Source organism: Panulirus ornatus, chromosome 2 (assembly GCF_036320965.1).
Source record: "Panulirus ornatus isolate Po-2019 chromosome 2, ASM3632096v1, whole genome shotgun sequence".
Lineage (NCBI taxonomy): Eukaryota > Metazoa > Arthropoda > Malacostraca > Decapoda > Palinuridae > Panulirus > Panulirus ornatus.
In genome coordinates, this window is record NC_092225.1 from 90714669 (window position 1) to 90721503 (window position 6835).

Consider the following 6835-nt stretch of genomic DNA (forward strand, 5'->3'; position numbering starts at 1 on the left):
GTAATAAAAAGAGTGGTTGAGAGAGCAGAACAGGATGTTTTGAAATGGTTTGGTCACATGGAGAGAAAGAATGAGGAAAGATTGACAAAGAGGATATATGCGTCAGAGGTGGAGGGAACGAGAAGTGGGAGACCAAATTGGAGGTGGAAAGATGGAGTGAATAATATTCTGAGTGATCGGGGCCCTGAACATGCAGGAGGGTGAAAGGCGTGCAAGGAATAGAGTGAATTGGAACGATGTGGTATACCGGGGTCGACGTGCTGTCAATGGAATGAACCAGGGTATGTGAAGCGTTTCGGGTAAACCATGGAAAGTTTTGTGGGGCCTGGATGTGGAAAGGGAGCTGTGGTTTCGGTGCATTATACATGACAGCTAGAGACTAAGTGTAAACGAATGTGAGTTTAGTTGTCTTTTCCTAGCGCTACCTCGTGCGCATCCGTGGGGAGAGGGTTGTATATCGTGTGGCTGGGTGGCGCCGGGAATGAATAAGGGCAGCAAGAATGAATTATGCACGTGTGTATATTTCTGTGTATGTATATATATATGTATACGTTGAAATATATAATATGTATGTGGAAGTGTGTGTTTATACATGTGTATGTGGGTTGGTTGAGCCACTTTTCGTCTGTTTCCTTCCGCTACCTCGCTAACGCGGGCGACAGCGACAAGGTATAATATATATATATATATATATATATATATATATATATATATATATATATATATATATATATATATTCGTTTAATGATCACATCATCAGATGAGATACATGAATGATAAAGACGTAGCTAAGACGCCATTGGTAAACAATCGTTACCTGATGGTGATAGTTGAGTCTGGGAACATGCCTATCGTAAGATTGTTATTATACGAACAAGAAAGGAACTTTAAAGATTTTGCCTGTAATAAAGCTATCCAATTTACATAGACCTTCACTAATATTAACGTTACAATATTTTGTAAATGTTGATGACCAATTATATTTCACATAGTAAATGAGTTACACTTAACTGAATTGTATTACTCCAGTTAATACAGTGTCATAATTTTTAACATTTTCCTGATATTTATCTTAGGTCACCTGGTTTGCTTTTTACTCATACCATGTTGATAAGTTTCTGATCTCCTCTGTCGAAGACACATTTTTTTAGTAACCGACATGGCAAAACTATCCTTAATCAGTAGCCATCTGGGGTGAAAGGAAAATGTTAAAGAGAACAGAAAAGGTAAAAATTAATCAGGGCTCCACAAGGTAAAGAAATCTTTAGAACGAAGGAAAGGGGAAAAGAATTCCACAGAGAGAAAGTATCTTAATGGTCAGTCCTCGAATGTTATTATTTGTATTCATTCTCATCTCAAAGCAGGAGACCTTTGTAAATCAGAGAAAAGTGAGGTAAAATGTGACAAATTTAGGAAATATGGTACAACCAAACCTAGCTGGACCTAACCAAATCTACCTTGACTATATTAAATCTACCTAGACTCGCCTGGCATTTCCCTTGAGTAGCCCAGTACTGAAATGTCCCTTGAGTCGTTTAGTGAAGCTATCTACGCTGACTACGCTCACCTTAAAAAGAAACCTCACTAAATTTACCAAGACTATCCTGTGCTGCCTTGTTAAAGGCGGATCCAGGCAAACAGGTATAGCAAAAAGTTTGGGCTAAATTGTATGTGACTTTCACAGTAGTCGAGAACTCTTAGAACTGTTGTACCAGGGTGAGAGAACGATTTTTTGAAGGGCGATGCTTTCGCAAAGTCCCGGGTAAAACGTTTAAATGAAACTCAGGACGTAGAACGTTATGATATACAGTATCTGCTACCATTTCTCAACAAAGTGCTTAGCAACAGTTTTGTGAAGTGATGGATTATAAGCCGAATTGATTAGAAAAACAACCGACTTATTTTCTTGACCTAAAGGAAATAAAGATTAGAATAAAAAGAAGGTGGAAGCGAACCACCGCAACGGAAACACGACGTGTTCTGAGCAACCTTTGTTACAGTTTAAATCTTACTTTACGCTTATTTTTGCACTAACAATATGTGGAAACGGAAACCAAGTATAAATGCTTCGTAGTTCATTAATCACAGGATAAAGAACACATATGTAAAGAGCCTTCAAGGACAATAAATGAGCTCCTGTCGGGCTTCGACCTAGAAGCCGGGAACATTAGTGGAACCTAACAAAGAAAGAGTTGAGGTGCCAGTTGACTCACGCTGAACTTGGCCTCATTTTTTGTCAGCGACAATTCAGTATATTTTACTCTGTCCCCTTTACATATTTGTCTGTTTGAAACACCTTTTTTGAAGGGAAAAATCATACGTTCAGTGTATATATTTATATGTGTCCGTGTATTTATCTTTATTTATCTATACATTTATTCATTTATTCATTTCATTCCCAGGGATTCCATTCAAAATGTGAGGTGATATTATCCAGACGTCCCTGCAATTCTTAGGCTGCGACACACTCAGTAGCAGGGATAAATGAACTCCTATGAAGCAAGATGTTTGAAGAGACTCTTACCCTGTTTCGTCAATTGACGACGATACAGCTCACAAAAGGTGACTTTTCACTCATGTAACCTGAAGCAAGCGGAGTCCGGTAACACGTATCTCTCTCTCTCTCTCTCTCTCTCTCTCTCTCTCTCTCTCTCTCTCTCTCTCTCTCTCTCTCTCTCACACACACACACACACACACACACACACACACATATATATATATATATATATATATATATATATATATATATATATATATATATATATATATATATATATATATATATATATATATATTCTTTTTTCTTTCATACTATTCGCCATTAACCCTCCCTCTCCCTCTATATGACTCACTTCAACCCCCCACGGTTCCATCCGTTGCCAAGTCCACTCCCAGGTACGTTAAGCATCCCACTTCCTCCAGGTTAGGTCCTCCCTATTCATGCTTACTCTCAAGACATCCATGTCTCATCTCGGCCCTGCTGCACCTCACTACGTCAGTCTTGCTCACACACACACACACACACACACATATATATATATATATATATATATATATATATATATATATATATATATATATATATATATATATGAGTGGTGCGCAGGAGGATGGATGTGCTGGAAATGAGATGTTTGAGGAAAATGTGTGGTGTGAGGTGGTTTGATCGAGTAAGTAACGTAAGGGTAAGAGAGATGTGTGGAAATAAAAAGAGCGTGGTTGAGAGAGCAGAAGAGGGTGTTTTGAAATGGTTTGGGCACATGGAGAGAATGAGTGAGGAAAGATTGACCAAGAGGATATATGTGTCGGAGGTGGAGGGAACGAGGAGAAGAGGGAGACCAAATTGGAGGTGGAAAGATGGAGTGAAAAAGATTTTGTGTGATAGGGGCCTGAACATGCAGGAGGGTGAAAGGAGGGCAAGGAATAGAGTGAATTGGAGCGATGTGGTATACCAGGGGTTGACGTGCTGTCAGTGGATTGAATCAAGGCATGTGAAGCGTCTGGGGTAAACCATGGAAAGCTGTGTAGGTATGTATATTTGCGTGTGTGGACGTATGTATATACATGTGTATGGGGGGGGTTGGGCCATTTCTTTCGTCTGTTTCCTTGCGCTACCTCGCAAACGCGGGAGACAGCGACAAAGCAAAATATATATATATATATATATATATATATATATATATATATATATATATATATATATATATATGTGTGTGTGTGTGTGTGTGTGTGTGTGTGTGTGTGTGTGTGTGAGCAAGACTGACGTAGTGAGGTGCAGCAGGGCCGAGATGAGACATGGATGTCTTGAGAGTAAGCATGAATAGGGAGGACCTAACCTGGAGGAAGTGGGATGCTTAACGTACCTGGGAGTGGACTTGGCAACGGATGGAACCGTGGGGGGTTGAAGTGAGTCATATAGAGGGAGAGGGAGGGTTAAGCTTGTACCGGCGGAATCGAGGAATGTACTTGAAGGAGAGGTCAGCAGTGTTGTATGGGAGTGTGTGTGTGTGTGTGTGTGTGTGTGTGTGTGTGTGTGATGAGTGCCAAATGCAGTAGAACGGTAGGGGGTGGATGTGTTGGGAGTGAAATGCTTGAGGACAGCTTTGCTGGTAATTGGTGGGTTCATCGTGTAAGGAATGACAAGGATAAAGAGGAGTTGACAAGGTTGAAATGGTTTGGACGTGGAGAGGAAGAGGGAAGAAAGACTTATTAAGAGGATTTTGGGTTAGAAGTGGAGGGAGAAAGGAGGATAAAATGCAAGAGACACTGGATTATCGAGTCTTGAACATGAAGGAGGGTGCGAGGCTTGCATGGGTCAATGAAATGGATACAGGTGATGTATGGAGCTGACGCGACAAACTGTCAGTGGGCCGAGCGAAAGCAGATGAGGGTCAGGTTAAACAAGGGGAGGAGCAGTGTATGATGAGGCTTGGCAGTGGATGGCGGTTCCTTATGCACGACAGCTGGAGACGACACGGGCAAATAGTGACCGTTGTTTGTATAGTTCATCACGTTACATTCAGCTGAAAGAAACTATTGTTTATCTATCGATTTGCATTTTGTTTTATTTGAAAACTGAGACTGCATAAAAGCAAAGATGGTAAGTGAAAGTTGAACTATAGTAATTCATTCTTGGGGAGGAGACATTTATATAGCAGTCGTGGTAAAAACAACCTTGTGAAAAATTTCTTTTAGAATAAAACCATCAATTCTCTTCACGGACACGTCTAGGACTGGAAGACATATCGGAATATTTTTTTTTTCTTTTTCTTTTCAGGTTTTTGTGGATTAAAGACAGTAGCTGAAGCCCAACCCTTCTCATGGAATGAGTTGGGGTTAAGATCAGGTAAGCTTTAGTGAATGTTGGATTAAGACTGCGTGAACCTTAGGGTAGTTTAGCGTTAGGTTAGGTTAGGTTTAGGTTAGGTTAACTGTACGTTAAGTTAGGTTCGGTGAATGTAGGTTAGTAGTTAGGTGAACTGTAGTTAGGTTAGGTTAGTTAGGTGAGCTGTAGGTTAGGGTAGGTGATGTAGGTTAGGTGAGGTGAATGTAGGATAGGTTAGATTAGGTGAATGTAGGTTAGGTTAGGTTAGGTGAACTGTAGTTAGGTTAGGTGATGTAGGTTAGGGTAGGTGTGTAGGTTAGGTTAGGCGAATGTAGGGTAGGTTAGATTAGGTGAATGTAAGTTAGGTTAAGTGAATGTAGGTTAGGTTAGATTTGGTGAACTGTAGGTTAGGGTAGGTGAATGTAGGTTAGGTTAGGTGAACTGTAGGTTAGGTTAGATTTGGTGAACTGTAGGTTAGGTTAGATTTGGTGAACTGTAGGTTAGGTTAGATTTGGTGAACTGTAGGTTAGGTTAGATTTGGTGAACTGTAGGTTAGGTTAGATTTGGTGAACTGTAGGTTAGGTTAGATTTGGTGAACTGTAGGTTAGGTTAGATTTGGTGAACTGTAGGTTAGGTTAGATTTGGTGAACTGTAGGTTAGGTTAGATTTGGTGAACTGTAGGTTAGGTTAGGTGAACTGTAGGTTAGGTTAGATTTGGTGAACTGTAGGTTAGGTTAGATTTGGTGAACTGTAGGTTAGGTTAGATTTGGTGAACTGTAGGTTAGGTTAGATTTGGTGAACTGTAGGTTAGGTTAGATTTGGTGAACTGTAGGTTAGGTTAGATTTGGTGAACTGTAGGTTAGGTTAGATTTGGTGAACTGTAGGTTAGGTTAGATTTGGTGAACTGTAGGTTAGGTTAGATTTGGTGAACTGTAGGTTAGGTTAGATTTGGTGAACTGTAGGTTAGGTTAGGTGAACTGTAGGTTAGGTTAGGTGAACTGTAGTTAGGTTAGGTTAGGTGAACTGTAGGTTAGGTTAGATTTGGTGAACTGTAGGTTAGGTTAGGTGAACTGTAGTTAGGTTAGGTTAGGTGAACTGTAGTTAGGTTAGGTTAGGTGAACTGTAGGTTAGGTTAGATTTGGTGAACTGTAGGTTAGGTTAGATTTGGTGAACTGTAGGTTAGGTTAGATTTGGTGAACTGTAGGTTAGGTTAGATTTGGTGAACTGTAGGTTAGGTTAGGTGAACTGTAGTTAGGTTAGGTTAGGTGAACTGTAGGTTAGGTTAGGTGAACTGTAGGTTAGGTTAGGTGAACTGTAGGTTAGGTTAGATTTGGTGAACTGTAGGTTAGGTTAGGTGAACTGTAGTTAGGTTAGGTTAGGTGAACTGTAGGTTAGGTTAGATTTGGTGAACTGTAGGTTAGGTTAGATTTGGTGAACTGTAGGTTAGGTTAGATTTGGTGAACTGTAGGTTAGGTTAGGTGAACTGTAGGTTAGGTTAGGTGAACTGTAGGTTAGGTTAGGTGAACTGTAGGTTAGGTTAGATTTGGTGAACTGTAGGTTAGGTTAGATTTGGTGAACTGTAGGTTAGGTTAGGTGAACTGTAGGTTAGGTTAGGTGAACTGTAGTTAGGTTAGGTTAGGTGAACTGTAGTTAGGTTAGGTTAGGTGAACTGTAGGTTAGGTTAGATTTGGTGAACTGTAGGTTAGGTTAGATTTGGTGAACTGTAGGTTAGGTTAGATTTGGTGAACTGTAGGTTAGGTTAGATTTGGTGAACTGTAGGTTAGGTTAGATTTGGTGAACTGTAGGTTAGGTTAGATTTGGTGAACTGTAGGTTAGGTTAGATTTGGTGAACTGTAGGTTAGGTTAGATTTGGTGAACTGTAGGTTAGGTTAGATTTGGTGAACTGTAGGTTAGGTTAGGTGAACTGTAGTTAGGTTAGGTGAACTGTAGGTTAGGTTAGATTTGGTGAACTGTAGGTTAGGTTAGATTTGGTGAACTGTAGGTTAGG